Source organism: Scyliorhinus canicula, chromosome 15, assembly GCF_902713615.1.
Source record: "Scyliorhinus canicula chromosome 15, sScyCan1.1, whole genome shotgun sequence".
Taxonomy (NCBI): Eukaryota; Metazoa; Chordata; class Chondrichthyes; order Carcharhiniformes; family Scyliorhinidae; genus Scyliorhinus; species Scyliorhinus canicula.
Window position 1 is genome coordinate 80,516,947 of NC_052160.1, and position 17,120 is coordinate 80,534,066.

At 51.6% G+C, this 17,120-nt stretch overlaps 2 pseudogenes; both read right to left on the minus strand.

Annotated features, from left to right (window-relative positions):
• Positions 1–8,120: 8,120 nt before the first annotated feature.
• Positions 8,121–8,295, minus strand: LOC119979191 (annotated as a pseudogene).
• A 5,469-nt stretch (positions 8,296–13,764) lies between these two features.
• Positions 13,765–13,939, minus strand: LOC119979179 (annotated as a pseudogene).
• Positions 13,940–17,120: the final 3,181 nt, after the last annotated feature.

Below are 17,120 nucleotides of genomic sequence, written 5' to 3' on the forward strand. Positions count from 1 at the left end.
GCAGAAACTTGTCAATGGATTTGAGGCATCGGAGCTCAGTGGCAAGTAAAATGGCGGAGTCAGATTCAGGTTCTCTGTCCACTCCACTAACAGCCGAGTTTCTTTCAAATACCTTGGCAAAGGAATTTGAAAAGCACCTACGAACTGTGTCACAAGTCCTCAAAAAAGTAGTTGAAGAGGCCTTGGCCCCTATTTGCGTGGCTCTGGGGAATATTTTTTTTTTTTTTTTGTTTTTTAAAATAAATTTAGAGTACTCAATTATTTTTTCTATTAAGGGGCAATTTAGCGTGGCCAATCCACCTACTCTGCACATTTTTGGGTTGTGAGGGCGAAACCCACGCAGACACGGGGAGAATGTGCAAACTCCACACGGACAGTGACCCAGAGCCGGGATCGAACATGGGACCTCAGCGCCGTGAGGCGGTTGTGCTAACCACTAGGCCACCGTGCTGCCCCTCTCTGGGGAATATTAATCAGATCGTTGTAATCCAAGGAGCTACAATGAAAAATATGAAGCTGGCCTTATCGGACCACCGCGATCGGATTGCCGCGCTGGAATCCAAACTGTCCAGGAGGAAAAATGTCCAAATTGTGGGGTTGCCAGAGGGGATTGTGGGCCCTACACCCACGGAATTCTTCTCGGGCCTGTTCTGCAAAATGTTGGGTGAGGGTGGATTCACATCCTCTCCTGAATTGGACTGACCCCCATCGCACATTTTGGCCAAGGCCTCGTCCTGAAGATCTACCACGTGCCATGATGGTGAGTTTTGCGATGGGCAAAGGAACACCTGGACTTTAAGTGGGAAGGCCACACCATCAGGTTGTACATGGGTGTTGAATCAGCAAAGAAAAGGGCCCCGTTCAATGGAGTCAAGGCCACCCTGTGTAAGAATGGAGTCCAGTTCGATTTGGGCAACCCAGCTCGTCTCAATGTAACGCTTAAGAGAAAAGACTATGGGCGGAATTAAATGGAAACATTTCTCAGTTAATCTGTGTCGGGATTTGTAAGATGGAGCCAGCGAGTTCTCCACTGATACTGTATCATTTTCTAAAAATAAATTTTGAGTACCCAATTCATTTTTCCCAATTAAGGGGCAATTTAGCATGGCCAATCCACCTACCCTGCACATCTTTGGGTTGTCGAGGCGAATCCCACATAAACACGGGGAGAATGTGCACACTCCGCAAGGACAATGACCCAGAGCCGGTATTGAACCCGAGACCTCGGCACCGTGAGGCAGCAGTGCTAACTACTGTGCCGCACCTCTCCACTGATATCAAACAACACATTTTGGGCCCTGGGGAGTTTCTCATCGGTTTAGCTCACACTTAGACGTGGGGAGCTGAACTCAGAGATCGGGTCGCCATTTTGAAAGGGAGCCGTGAACTCCAAGCGACCTTGTGAGTCGTCTCCCCCCCCCCACACTTTTGGGACATGTTGCCCCCCCCCAAACACATACACACATGGAGACTCCCCTACACCCCTCCAAGTGAGAACAACTGCAATGGGGTACCTGGGCACCCCCTCTTTAGGCGCCCCAGACACCCCCTTACAGGTCCCCCTCTCTTAGGACCCCACCCACCACACCTCCCTGGGAGGCCACTAGATACCGGATAAGTAGGCAAGTAATTAGGTTGAAGACCAACTGACACCAGCGTGACATGGTTCTGCCCATTGTGGGCAGGTTGCTGATCCCGACACACCACGGGACTTCCTGGCGGGATCGATTCTTGTGTCTGTCGGGAAGCCCGCAGAAGGCTGTTCACCCTGTTCCGTTCTCTTTGGTGCGCAATGTGGCCAGTAGATCGCGCCCTATTTCTTTGACGTGCCGAGAAAGGCGGACTTGTTAAATGGCACAAGTTGGCTGCGTTGTCGTTGAGCTTTTGGCTCTGTTGACGGGTATATTGGGCGCAATTCTCCCAAAGGGAGACAAAGTGTCGATGCTGGAGTGAAAACCGGAGTGTTTCACTCCCGCGTCGGAGACCGCTCCTCGCCCCCTATTCTCCCACCCCAGGGGGCTAGGAGCGGCGATGCATTAATCTTGCGCGCTGGGCCTTGACGGTTGCGTCAAAGCGGCGCCGCCTGAATGATATGGCCGGTGGCGCTTATATGACATCACCCGCGCATGCACAGGTTGCCGTCTTCCCCTCCGCTGCCACGCAAGACATGGAGGATTGACCTTGTGGGGCTGCGGAGGGAAAAGAGTGCGTCTTTTAGAGATGCCGGACCGACGATCAGTGGGCACCGATCGCGGGCCAGATCCCTCCTGAGACCCCCCCCCGGTGCTCGATTCCCCCTCCACCCCCCACAGGCCCCACACACAGTCGTCACGTGCTGTTCACGCCGAAAGTGACCAGGTGTGGTAGGCGCCGGCGTGAACCGGTCGGATTCGGCAGGCCGCTCGGCCCATCCAGGCCGGAGAATCGCCACTCGACCGGAGCGGCGATTGTCCGAGTGGCCTGTCGCAAAACGTGACACGCGTTTGGGAGGGGGGGAGGGGGGTGGGAGAATCGCGTGCGAGTGCCAGGGCGTCGTGGCGCGATTCTCCCACCCGGCGTAGGGGTCGGACAATCGCGCCCATTGTATTGTTACATTGTTGGGCATCATGTTTGTTCTCATTTTTCTTGTTCTTGTTGGGATGGAGTTCTTATATTTTGTTTAACATCCCGCCTTGCCAATTGTTGTGATCTTGCCCCCCACTTGCTGTCCCCTCAATCCACCTTAAAGGAATCAATGAACGGTTTCCACCTCCGGGTGAACCCCTCTAACGATCCCTGCAAAGCAAACTTGATTTTCTTCAGCTTCAGGAATTCTGCCAGATCACTCACTTCGGCAGCTCCGAGTCCTGGCAACACACTGTCAGGGAGACACAGGCCAATACACCAGCCTCTCTCCCTCCCCCATTCCGCTGCACTCCCGTGTCTTCCAACACACCAAATATCACCACCTCCGGACTCGGGGCCAGCCCACACCCAGAACCTCAGACAGACCATCCGAGAACCCCTGCCAGAAACCCTTCAGGCTCCTCCCTCCTCACAACATCCCTCACCTGATTGGCTCCTGAAGCCGTTCCCTTTGGGCAACTCGTAAAATTCCTCCAACTCCTCCAGCCCCGCCAATTTTCCCCCGATGAGGAAACCCCTGAAATACTCAAACCCCACCTGCTGCCACGCCCGAAATCTCACATCCTACCCCACCAGCACAAATTTGTGGTTGTTGCATATCAGCTCCCACAACAACATGCCCTCCAGCCCAAAATGTTGCCTGCACTGACTCCCCCAATCACCCATTTCCTCACCATCGCAATATTCACCGGCCAATAGTAATTTAGCAAATTTGGCAACGTCACCCTCCCACCCCTCTCCCCCACTTCAGGTACACCCTTCTCACCAGCGGGGTCTTGCCCATCCACACAAACCATAAAATGATTCCATCAACCTCCCTAAAAAGGGAATTGGGAACAAAGATAGAGAGGTTCTGGAACACAAACGAGAACCTGGGCAGCACTGTCATTTTAACCGTCTGCAGGCGCCCAGTCAGTGACAGCGGCAACACATCCCACTCTGGACGACACCATAGCACGGTTGCCTCACAGCGCAAGGCACCCGGGTTTGATTCTCGGCTTGGGTTACTCTGTGTGGTGTCTGCACGTTGTCCCCGTGTCTGCGTGGGTTTCCTCCAGGTGCTCCGACAAGTCATGAAGGACATGCTTGTTTGGTGAATTGAACATTTTGAATTTTCCCTCCGTGTACCCAAACAGGCGACGGAGTGTGACGACTCGGGGATTTTCACAGTAACTTCATTGCAGTTTTAATGTAAGCCTACTTGTGACAGTAATAAAGATTATTATTGAAATCTGCCTTCGAAGGGGGTAGTGTCGGCGGTTTATGGGGTTATTTTGGAAGAGGAGAATGCACTGTTGGATGGGAATGAGGCAAAGTGGGAGGAAGAGTTGGGAGAGGGTATGGAGGAGTGGTTCTCATTTGAGGTGCTCCAGAGAGTGAACGCCTCCACCTCGTGTGACAGGATGGGGTTGATACAGCTGAAGCTGGGAGACAGAGCACACCTCACAAGGGCAAAGATAAGCCGGCTCTTTGAGGGGGTAGAAGATGTTTGTGAACATTGCAGGGGGGTGGGGGGGGGGGGGGGGGGGGGGGGGGGGGGGGGGTTCCGCAAACTACACTCGTATGTTTTGGTCCTGTCCAAAGCTGGAGGATCACTGGAAGTAGATTTTTCGGGTAATCTCTAAAGTGGTGCATGTGAAACTGGACCCCGCCTCTCAGGAGGCCATATACGGGGTGTAAGACCAGCCGGGATTGGAAATGGGTGCGGAGGCAGATGTTGTAGCCTTCGCCTCATCGATTGCCCGAAGACGGATCCAGTTGGGATGGAGATCAACCTCTCCACCCTGTACCCTGGAATGGTCGGGGGACCTGCTGGAATTCTTGACTGTTGAGACGGTCAAATTTGAATCGAGGGGAAGGATGGAGGGGTTCAACAATTAATGGGCGTTATTCATTCTGCACTTTTGAGAATTGGATTACATCGAACATTAGTGGGGTGGGGGGGGGGTGTTTGGGGATGGGGACTGTATGTGTTAATGGGGAGTATGGGTAATTCCTGATTCCTTTTTGTTATTTGTTTATATGAACATGCGGGCTGCTGTTTGGGGGTTTGGTGGGAGGATGGGATTGTTGTTATTGATATGGGGATTGACATTGTATCTTTACTGATTATTTTTATTTTTAGTGGGTGTAAATTTGGGAGAAAATGTGAAAAGGAGAAAAATATTTATTGAAACAAAATTTGAAATTTGCCTTCATTCTCTCCAGTGGAGTCAAGTTCAATCTATGTAGCAGGGGCCAGCTCTGCGCCACCTGGATTCCTAGGTACCTAAAGCTCGCCCCCACCGCCCTGGATGGCAACTTCCCTGATCTCCTCTCTTTCCCTCTGGCATTGATCGGGAATGCCTCGCTCTTTCCCATCATCAATCTATATTCCGAAAACTGGCCAAATTCCCCCCAAATCTCCATAATTCCTCCAGTGCTGCTCACTGGGTCCCAGGTATCTAGGGTGCGATTTTCGAACTGTTTGCGCTCTCGCTCAAGTGAAATGAATAGCAAAACGAGAAACACGGCAAGCGGTAAACAGTCTGCGAGACAAACTCGTAGGCCCTCTCTCGTAGGTAAAATCGGGATCTCACCATAGTGTGGTGAGAAACCAATTATCACCACTTAAGCCCTATTTCCATACAATTAATGGGGGTTACCGGAAGATAACCTTGGAGGCCTCCGAGGTGTAGAGCGAGGCTTTCTGGCCCTTCACCTCTTGGAGATCCTCCTTGACATCAACCCCCATCGACTGCAGCTGGAGTAAGTTTTGCATGCTTTTCTGGAGCCAGGATATGACCCCTCGTCTCTCTCTCACCTTTTGAACGCCCTTGAGGATGAAGAACCTTTTGATGTTCCCCTTGATTGCTTCCCACCAGAGATGTGGAGACTCAAAAAGGGGTTTCACGGTTCTCCAACCTTTGTAATCCCTTTTGAGTTCCTGGAGATTCTCTGGGGTCAACAGCTTTACATTTCGCTTCCATGTCCCCCTGCCCACCCCCTGGTTTTCCTGCAGGTGGCAGTCAGCCAGTAGGAGGCAGTGGTCAGAGAAGAACACCGGCTTGACGTCGGTGGGCCTGACCGTGAAAGCACGGGACACAAAAAATAAATCTATTCTGGAACGGACGGATCCATCTGGCCGTGACCATGTGTATCTACGCTGTGCTCCGTCTGCAGGGTTGCTGAAGACGTCGAGCAGCTTTGCGTCTTTTACCGTTTCCATCAGGAGTCTGGACGTAGTGCCTAGTTTGCTGCCGGCTCTGCCGGATCGTCCAGCCGCATCGATGATGCAGTTGAAGTCGCCGCCAAGGATGACAGGCTTGGAGGTGGCCAACAGCAGCGGTAGTTGCTGAAGGATAACCAGCCGCTCCGTTTTTACGGCTGGGGCATATACGTTAATAAGTCTGATAGGGGTGTTTTTGTATTTGACGTCTGCTACTAGGAGGCGTCCACCCACCACCTCCTTAACGTCGGAGATGGTGAAATTGCCTCCAAGTAGCAGAATACCCAGGCCGGAGGTACGACAGTCGTTTCCTCCTGACCAGATGGATGGCCCGTGGGACCACCAGCTCGACCAGCGCCTGTAGTTGCTGAGGTGTGGAATCCCACACTCCTGCAGGAACAGTAGGTCGGCTCTTACATTTTCTATGTAGCCGAGTGTGGCTACACACCGCAAAGTGTGTTTAATGCTTCGCACATTAACAAATGCAATTTTAAATCCCATTTTAAAAAGGGTAGATTTACCCGTCTCAGGTTTCAGAGTCCATTTCAGTTGGTTGTTCCAGCTATTCAAAGTTCCCCAGCATGCCGGTGGTGTTCTCAAAATGTTTCACCGTGTCAGGGTTCAGGAAGCTGCCATTGTCCTCAGTGTGGCCATGAACCTGATGGATCTGCAATGTGGAGGGGGTGGGGGTGTAGCCGTTGTGCCCGGCGTGGCAGTCAGCGGGTGTTGGGGTTGTAGGCCGATTCCCATCGTCCAGAGGTTGGTGCTCTGGTCGAGTTTTGTTTTCGTTCCTGTCTGTGGTCCGGGGGTTCTGTGCATCCCCTTCCACATTGGTGCTTTGCCTCTTTAGTTGAGGCCTATTCTTAGATGATTCGCCCTCATCGCAGGAGTTGTCGGCGCTATTGAGTTGCCGCTTTTTCCATTCCCCGTCAGGGGTTTCTTTGTTTCATTTTTTAATTTTCCTCTTTCCTTTTTTTGTGTTCGCCATTTCCCAGCGCTCTTCACTCTTTGTTCCATCCTCGGTTGTCTCGTGTTCCTCGCCAGATGGGAGTGGGGTTTTTTTGTCAGGCTGTGCTGGGGCCTCCACATTCTGTTGAGGGCCTTGCTGTAGAGTTTCGGCATTCTGTGGTGTGGTGTCTTTGTCGATGGAGGGTGCCTGTACCTCCTGTGTGGTTGCCTTTTTGACTCCCCTGCTGATGATTTGCGCATAGGTTGCCCCACGTTTTGGGCAGTCCCTGTAGAGATGGCCGGCCTCCCCACACAGGTTGCAGTTCTTGTCTTCCTTACAGTCCTTTGTCATGTGCCCCTCCTGCTTGCAGTTTTTGCAGCAGGTGACGTTGCAGTTGGCGGCTATGTGCCCCGTTTTGCCACAGGTGTGACATACTCGTGGCTGCCCCCCGTAGTAGAGGTAGCCTCGGTTTCCTCCAATGGTGAACCTGGAGGGTGGATGCAAGGTGGTTCCATTGGTGTTCGTTCTCAGTGTTGCCTTGACCTGGTGTTCGCTTGTCCAGATGCCAAAGGTGTCCTTCAGTTGTACGCTGTCACTTTTCAAGTCGATGTACCTGGCAAGGAACGTAAGGACATCAGACACGGGGACGTGGGGGTTGTACATGTGCAGCGTAATAACCCGGTTTCTCTGCGATGGTAGCGTGAACAGAGGCTCCGCAGTCAGGATAGACAGGGGGCTCTGGTTGCCTTTTTCTTTAAACGCGTCCAAGAACTTGATGCAATCAGCTACATTCCTGAACGTGACGTCGAAATAACCGTTGTTGGGGAAATCTTGCAAGCAGAAGATATCTGTTGCTTGAAACCCACAGCAGTCGATCAGTACCCGCTTCACGAAGAAGATTCGATCCACAGGCGACTTCCCTTCCGACTTCCTGACTGTGACTCGGACAGTGTTTCGCACTCCCCAGCCTGGTGGTCGGGATGCAGCAGTGGTCATAGCTCCGACGATGGCTCTTGACTGTACCGGCGTTAGGCCCAAACCAAGGTTTAGGCCAGCATGAAGATCCACCAATAGCAGCCGAGCTCAAACGTTTCTTCAGTCTCTCCAATCCACGATCGACATCAAGATCGAAATCCTTAGCTTCCCCCGATCAAGTGCGCTACACTTGATCTTAGCCAAAAGGCCGAGAAGCGATAGACTGTGCTATAGATGTTTATGTAGAGCAGTTTGATGGACTTGGGAATTCTCTGGGCAAAGTTGTTTAGTGATTGAGTGAGATAAAGTGTGTATTTGTATGTGTTTGAACTGTTTTTTGACTTCTAAATTCCCCAAGAAGGAGTGGTGTGCACCATTCCTGGAGATACTGCAATACCAGGTTGATGCGTGGAGTGGACGGAGCAAGCCCCTATTCCATCTCCCTGCTCCAAAAATCAATTTAATATATGGTCCCCAGATAAGGGACGTATCAGATATTAAACTGATAAGAACAGATTTTTTTTTTTTCAAAAAATATACTTTATTCATAAAATTTATCATAAACTTTACAGAACATTTCAAATTGCCTTGACTGTACATTTCCGTCTGAGTTACATTCATTTGTCTTCAATTCAATTGGGATAACGTTACATACGTATCCAACTATAAGTTACAGTTCTTTCTTAAATATTTACATTGCTTTGTTTCTTTCATACATACATTCTGGTAATGGAAAAAAAGAACCTCGGACCGAGGGGTTTTACACTGTTACCAACCCCTCGGTGTACATTTGCTGGTAAGACCTTACACTGTGGTCTTCCCCCATTGCGCCTTGGCGGCAGCTGCCCCAAGCTTGAGTGCGTCCCTCAGCACGTAGTCCTGGACCTTGGAATGTGCCAGTCTGCAACACTCGGTCGAGGACAGTTCTTTGCACTGGAAGATCAGCAAGTTTCGGGCAGACCAAAGAGCGTCTTTCACCGAGTTGATGACCTTCCAGCAGCAGTTGATATCTGTCTCGGTGTGGGTCCCCGGAAACAGTCCATAGAGCACAGAGTCCTGTGTCACAGAGCTGCTCGGGATGAACCTTGACAGATACCACTGCATCTCACTCCAGACCTGTTTTGCAAAGGCACATTCCACAAGGAGGTGTGTGGCTGTTTCATTTCCCCCACAACCACTCCGAGGGCAGCGTGCATTGATGCTGAGCCTTCGGGTGTACATGAAGGATCTGACAGGGAGGGCCCTTCTCACCACCAGCCAAGCGAGGTCTTGGTGCTTGTTTGAAAGTTCTGGTGATGAGGCATTCTGCCAGATGGCTCTGACAGTCTGCTCAGGGAACCATCCAACGTCCTCCACAGTCTCCTTTTCTCTGAGGGTCTCGAGGACATTACGTGCTGACCACTGGTTCATTGCTTTGTGGTCAAAGGTGGTTTTCTTCAAAAAATTTTCCACGAAGGACAGGTGTTTCGGCACAGTCCAACTACTTGGAGCGTTCCGCGGCAATGAGGCCAGGCCCATCCTTCGTAACACCGGGGACAGGTCGAACCTCAATGTGTAGTGACACTTGGTGTTTGCATTCCCGGGGTCTACGCACAGCTTGATGCAGTTACACACAAAGGTGGCCATCAGGATTAGGGCGGCATTGGGTACGTTCCTCCCTCCTTTATCGAGAGGCTTGTACATTATGTCTCTTGGACCCCGTCCATCTTGGATCTCCAAATGAATTTGAAGATGGCCCGGGTGACTGCTGCGGCGTAGGTCCGAGTAATGGGACAGACCTGCGCCACGTACAGTAACACCGAGAGTACCTCACATCTGATGACGAGTGTTTTGCCCGCAATGGAGAGGGAGCGTTGCTCCCGCCAGCCCAGTTTCTGTTTTGCTTTGGCAATTCGTTCTTCCCAGTTTTTGGTGCATGCCCCAACCGCTCCGAACCATATCCCCAGCACTTTCAGGTAATCTGACCTGACCGTGAAGGGGACAAAGGATCTGTCGGCCCAGTTCCCAAAGAACATGGCCTCGCTCTTGCCGCGGTTTACCTTGGCTCCTGACTCCAGTTCAAACTGGTCGCAGGTGTCCAAGAGCCTGCGTACAGACGCGGGATCCGAGCAGAAGACGGCGACGTCGTCCATGTACAGGGAGGCCTTGACTTGCGTGCCTCCACTGCCTGGGATCGTCACCCCTCTCATGTCCGGATCCTTCCTGATGGACTCGGCAAAAGGTTCTATGCAGCACACAAACAGGGCCGAGGAGAGAGGGCAGCCCTGCCTGACTCCAGATTTCATCAGGAACGTTTCTGATTCCCACCCATTGATTGAGACTGCGCTATAGATGTTTGTGTAGAGCAGTTTGATCAAATTGCGAATTCCCTCCCCAAACCCCATTTTGGAGAGCACATCCATTATGTAGGTGTGCGATATTCTGTCAAAGGCCTTCTCCTGGTCAAGGCTGATGAGGCAGGTGTCCACCCTCCAGTCCTGCACGTAGGCGATCGTATCCCTGAGCAGCGCGAGGCTGTCAGAGATCTTCCTGCTGGGTACAGCACAGGTCTGGTTGGTGTGGATCACCGACTCCAGAGCAGTCTTGACCCGATTGGCTATGACTTTGGCTAAGATTTTGTAATCCACATTTAACAGTGAAATGGGTCGCCAATTTCGAATTTCTTCCCTTTCCCCCTTCTGCTTGTAGATGAGGGTGATGATGCCTTTCCTCATGGATTCTGACATGCTGCCATCCAGAAGCATACTCTCGTACACTTCCAGCAGGTCTGGGCCCATCCAGTCCCACAGAGCCAAGTACAACTCAGCCGGTAAGCCGTCGCTTCTGGGAGTTTTACTCGTCTCAAAGGACTTGACGGCCTTCGTCAGCTCGTCCAGAGTTAGTGGTTTGTCCAGGTTTTCCCCCTCGTTGTCGTCCAAGACCTCCGTGATAGACGACAGGAATGTCTGGGTAACAGTGCTGTCTGTTGGCTTCAGATCATACAGTCTGGCATAGAAGGATTGACTGATCCTCAGTATGTCAGACTGCGATGTCTTTACAGAGCCATCTTCTTCCTTCAGGCTGCTGATCACAGAGGTGTCCCTGTGTACCTTCTGGAAGAAGAAGCGTGAGCACTTTTCATCCTGCTCCACAGAGCGGACTCTGGACCGGAAGATAACCTTGGAGGCCTCCGAGGTGTAGAGCGAGGCTTGCTGGCTCTTCACCTCTTGGAGATCCTCCTTGACATCAACCCCCATCGACTGCAGCTGGAGCAAGTTTTGCATGCTTTTCTGGAGCCTGGTTGTGACCCCTCGTCTCTCTCTCACCTTTTGTATGCCCTTGAGGATGAAGAACCTTTTGATGTTCCCCTTGATTGCTTCCCACCAGAGATGTGGAGACTCAAAGAGGGGTTTCACGGTTCTCCAACCTTTGTAATCCCTTTTGAGTTCCTGGAGGTTCTCTGGGGTCAACAGCTTTACATTTAGCTTCCATGTCCCCCTGCCCACCCCCTGGTTTTCCAGCAGGTGGCAGTCAGCCAGTAGGAGGCAGTGGTCAGAGAAGAACACCGGCTTGACGTCGGTGGGCCTGACCGTGAAAGCACTGGACACAAAAAAGAAATCTATTCTGGAACGGACGGACACATCTGGTCGTGACCATGTGTATCTACGCTGCGCTCCATCTGCAGGGTTGCTGAAGACGTCGAGCAGCTTTGCGTCTTTTACCGTTTCCATCAGGAGTCTGGACGTAGCGTCTAGTTTGCTGTCGGCTCTGCCGGATCGTCCAGCCGCATCGATGATGCAGTTGAAGTCACCGCCCAGGATGACCGGCTTGGAGGTGGCCAACAGCAGTGGTAGTTGCTGAAGGACAGCCAGTCGCTCAGTTTTTACGGCTGGGGCATACACGTTAATAAGTCTGATAGGTGTGTTTTTGTATTTGACGTCTGCTACTAGGAGGCGTCCCCCCACCACCTCCTTAACGTCGGAGATGGTGAAATTGCCTCCCCGTAGCAGAATACCCAGGCCGGAGGAACGACAGTCGTTTCCTCCTGACCAGATGGATGGCCCGTGGGACCACCAGCTCGACCAGCGCCTGTAGTTGCTGAGGTGTGGAATCCCACACTCCTGCAGGAACAGTAGGTCGGCTCTTACATTTTCTAAGTAGCCGAGTGTGGCTACACACCGCGAAGTATCTTTAATACTTCGCACATTAATTGATGCGATTTTAAAACCCATTTTAAAGAGTAGATATACCAGTCTCAGATTTCAGGGTCCATTTCAGTTGGTTGTTCCAGCTGTTCAAAATTCCCCGTCATGCCGGTGGTGTTCTCAAAATGCTTCACCGTATCAGGGTTTAGGAAGCTGCCATTGTCCTCAGTGTGGCCTTGAGCCTGATGGATGTGCAATGTGGAGGGGGTGGGGGTGTAGCCGTTGTGCCCGGCATGGCAGTCAGCGGGTGTTGGGGTTGTAGGCCGATTCCCATCGTCCAGAGGTTGGTGCTCTGGTTGAGTTTTGTTTTCGTTCCTGTCTGTGGTCTGGGGGTTCTGTGCATCCCTTCCCACATTGGTGCTTTGCCTCTTTGATTGAGGCCTATTCTTTGATTGCTCGCCTTCATCGCAGGAGTTGTCGGCGCTGTTGAGTTGCCGCTTTTTACCATAACCCGTCAGGGGTTTCTTTCTTTCATTTTTCATTTTCCTCTTTGCTTTTCTTGTGCCTGCCGTTTCCCAGCGCTCTTCACTCTTTGTTCCATCCTCGGTTGTCTCGTGTTCCTCGCCAGATGGGAGTGGGGTTTTTTTGTCAGGCTGTGCTGGGGCCTCCACATTCTGTTGAGGGCCTTGCTGTAGAGTTTCGGCATTCTGTGGTGTGGTGTCTTTGTCGATGGAGGGTGCCTGTACCTCCTGTGTGGTTGCCTTTTTGACTCCACCGCTGATGATTTGCGCATAGGTTGCCCCACGTTTTGAGCAGTCCCTGTGAAGATGGCCGGCCTCCCCACACAGGTTGCAGTACTTGTCTTGCTTACAGTCCTTTGTCATGTGCCCCTCCTGCTTGCAGTTTTTGCAGAAGGTGACTTTGCAGTTGGCGGCCATGTGCCCCGCTTTGCCACAGGTGTGACATACTCGTGGCTGCCCCCCGTAGTAGAGGTAGCCTCGGTTTCCTCCAATGGCGAAACTGGAGGGTGGGTGCAAGATGGTTCCATTGGCATTCTTTCTCAGGGTTACCTTGACCTGGTGCTCGCATGTCCAGATGCCAAAGGTGTCCTTTAGTTGTATGCTGTCACTTTTCAAGTCGACGTACCTGGCGAGGAACGTAAGCACATCAGTCATGGGGACATGGGGGTTGTACATGTGCAACGTAACAACCCGGTTTCTCTGCGATGGTAGCGTGAACAGAGGCTTCGCAGTCAGGATAGACAGGGGGCTCTGGTTGCCTTTTCCTTTAATCACATCCAAGAACTTGATGCAATCAGCTACATTCCTGAAGGTGACATCGAAGTAACCGTTGTTGGGGAAATCTTGCAAGGCGAAGATATCTGTTGGTTGAAACCCGCAGCAGTCGATCAGTACCCGCTTCACGAAGAAGATTCGATCCACAGGCGACTTCCCTTCCGACTTCCTGACTGTGACTCGGACAGTGTTTCGCACTCCCCAGCCTGGTGGTCGGGATGCAGCAGTGGTCATAGCTCCGACGTTGGCTCTTGACTGTACCGGCGTTAGGCCCAAACCAAGGTTTAGGCCAGCATGAAGATCCACCAATAGCAGCCGAGCTCAAACGTTTCTTCAACAAAGTCTTCAGTCTCTCCAATCCACGATCGACATCAAGATCGAAATCCTTTGCTTTCCCCAATCAAGTGCGCTACACTTGATCTTAGCCAAAAGGCCGAGAAGCGATAGACTGTGCTATAGATGTTTATGTAGAGCAGTTTGATGGACTTGGGAATTCTCTGGGCAAAGTTGTTTAGTGATTGAGTGAGATAAAGTGTGTATTTGGATGTGTTTGAACTGTTTTTTGACTTATAAATTCCCCAAGAAGGGGTGGTGTGCACCATTCCTGGAGATACTGCAATACCAGGTTGATGCGTGGAGTGGACGGAGCAAGCCCCTATTCCATCTCCCTGCTCCAAAAATCAATTTAATATATGGTCCCCAGATAAGGGACGTATCAGATATTAAACTGATAAGAACAGATTTTGTTTTTTTTCAAAAATATACTTCATTCATAAAATTTATCATAATCTTTACAGAACATTTCAAAATGCCTTGACTGTACATTTCCGTCTGAGTTACATTCATTTGTCTTCAATTCAATTGGGATAACGTTGCACACATATCCTACTATAAGCTACAGTTCTTTCTTCAATATTTACATTTACATTACTTTGTTTCTTTCATACATTGTGGTAATGGAAAAAAGAACCCCGAACCGAGGGGTTTTACACTGTTACCAACCCCTCGGTGTACATTTGCTGGTAAGACCTTACACTGTGGTCTTCCCCCATTGCGCCTTGGCGGCAGCTGCCCCAAGCTTGAGTGCGTCCCTCAGCACGTAGTCCTGGACCTTGGAATGTGCCAGTCTGCAACACTCGGTTGAGGACAGTTCTTTGCACTGGAAGATCAGCAAGTTTCGGGCAGACCAAAGAGCGTCTTTCACCGAGTTGATGACCTTGCAGCAGCAGTTGATATCTGTCCCTGGAAGCAGTCCGTAGAGCACAGAGTCCTGTGTTACGGAGCTGCTCGGGATGAACCTTGACAGATACCACTGCATCTCACTCCAGACCTGTTTTGCAAAGGCACATTCCACAAGGAGGTGTGTGAATGTCTCATTTCCCCCACATCCACTCCGAGGGCAGCATGCATTGATGCTGATCCTTCGGGTGTGCATGAAGGATCTGACAGGGAGGGCCCTTCTCACCACCAGCCAAGCGAGGTCTTGGTGCTTGTTTGAAAGTTCTGGTGATGAGGCATTCTGCCAGATGGCTCTGACAGTCTGCTCAGGGAACCATCCAACGTCCTCCACAGTCTCCTTTTCTCTGAGGGTCTCGAGGACATTACGTGCTGAGCACTGCTTCATTGCATTGTGGTCAAAGGTGTTTTCCTTCAAAAAATTTTCCACGAAGGATAGGAGGTACGGTACGGTCCAACTACTTGGAGCGTTCCGCGGCAATGAGGCCAGGCCCATCCTTCGTAACACCGGGGACAGGTAGAACCTCAGTATGTAGTGACACTTGGTGTTTGCATACCCGGGGTCTACGCACAGCTTGATGCAGTTGCACACAAAGGTGGCCATCAGGATGAGGGCGGCGTTGGGTACGTTCCTCCCTCCTTTTTCTAGAGGCTTGTACATTGTGTCTCTTCGGACCCGGTCCATCTTGGATCTCCAAATGAATTTGAAGATGGCCCGGGTGACTGCTGCGGCGTAGGTCCGAGTGATGGGCCAGACCTGCGCCACGTACAGTAACACCGAGAGTACCTCACACCTGATGACCAGGGTTTTACCCGCAATGGAGAGGGAGCGTTGCTCCCACCAGCCCAGTTTCTGTTTTGCTTTGGCGATTCGTTCCTCCCAGTTTTTGGTGCATGCCCCAGCCGCTCCGAACCATATCCCCAGCACTTTCAGGTAATCTGACCTGACCGTGAAGGGGACAAAGGATCGGTCGGCCCAGTGCTCAAAGAACATGGCCTCGCTCTTGCCGCGGTTTACCTTGGTTCCTGAGGCCAGTTCAAACTGGTCGCAGGTGCCCAAGAGCCTGCGTACAGACGCGGGATCCGAGCAGAAGACGGTGACGTTGTCCATGTACAGGGAGGCCTTGACTTGCGTGCCTCCACTGCCTGGGATCGTCACCCCTCTCATGTCCGGATCCTTCCTGATGGACTCGGCAAAAGGTTCTATGCAGCACACAAACAGGGCCGAGGAGAGAGGGCAGCCCTGCCTGACTCCAGATTTGATCAGGAACTTTTCTGATTCCCACCCATTGATTGAGACTGCGCTATAGATGTTTGTGTAGAGCAGTTTGATCCAGTTGCGGATTCCCTCCCCAAACCCCATTTTGGAGAGCACATCCATCATGTAGGTGTGCGATATTCTGTCAAAAGCCTTCTCCTGGTCAAGGCTGATGATGCAGGTGTCCACCTTCCTGTCCTGCACGTAGGCGATCGTATCCCTGAGCAGCGCGAGGCTATCAGAGATCTTCCTGCCGGGTACAGCACAGGTTTGGTCGGGGTGGATCACCGACTCCAGAGCAGACTTGACCCGATTTGCGATGACCTTGGCTAAGATTTTGTAATCCACATTTAACAATGAAATGGGTCGCCAATTTCGAATTTCTTCCCTTTCCCTCTTCTGCTTGTAGATGAGGGTGATGATGCCTTTCCTCATGGATTCTGACATGCTGCCATCCAGAAGCATACTCTCGTACACTTCCAGCAGGTCTGGGCCCATCCAGTCCCACAGAGCCAAGTACAACTCAGCCGGTAAGCCGTCGCTTCCGGGAGTTTTACTCGTCTCAAAGGACCTGACGGCTTTTGTCAGCTCGTCCAGAGTTAATGGTTTGTCCATGTTTTCCCCCTCGTTGTCGTCCAAGACCTCCGTGATAGACGACAGGAATGTCTGGGTAACAGTGCTGTCTGTTGGCTTCAGATCATACAGTCTGGCATAGAAGGATTGACTGATCCTCAGTATGTCAGACTGCGATGTCTTTACAGAGCCATCTTCTTCCTTCAGGCTGCTGATCACAGAGGTGTCCCTGTGTACCTTCTGGAAGAAGAAGCGTGAGCACTTTTCATCCTGCTCCACAGAGCGGACTCTGGACCGGAAGATAACCTTGGAGGCCTCCGAGGTGTAGAGCGAGGCTTGCTGGCTCTTCACCTCTTGGAGATCCTCCTTGACATCAACCCCCATCGACTGCAGCTGGAGCAAGTTTTGCATGCTTTTCTGGAGCCTGGTTGTGACCCCTCGTCTCTCTCTCACCCTTTGTACGCCCGTGAGGATGAAGAACCTTTTGGTGTTCCCCTTGATTGCTTCCCACCAGAGATGTGGAGACTCAAAGAGGGGTTTCACGGTTCTCCAACCTTTGTAATCCCTTTTGAGTTCCTGGAGGTTCTCAGGGGTCAACAGCTTTACATTTAGCTTCCATGTCCCCCTGCCCACCCCCTGGTTTTCCTGCAGGTGGCAGTCAGCCAGTAGGAGGCAGTGGTCTGAGAAGAACACCGGCTTGACGTCGGTGGGCCTGACCGTGAAAGCACGGGACACAAAAAAGAAATCTATTCTGGAACGGACGGACCCATCTGGTCGTGACCATGTGTATCTACGCTGCGCTCCGTCTGCAGGGTTGCTGAAGAAGTCGAGCAGCTTTGCGTCTTTTACCGTTTCCATCAGGAGTCTGGACGTAGCG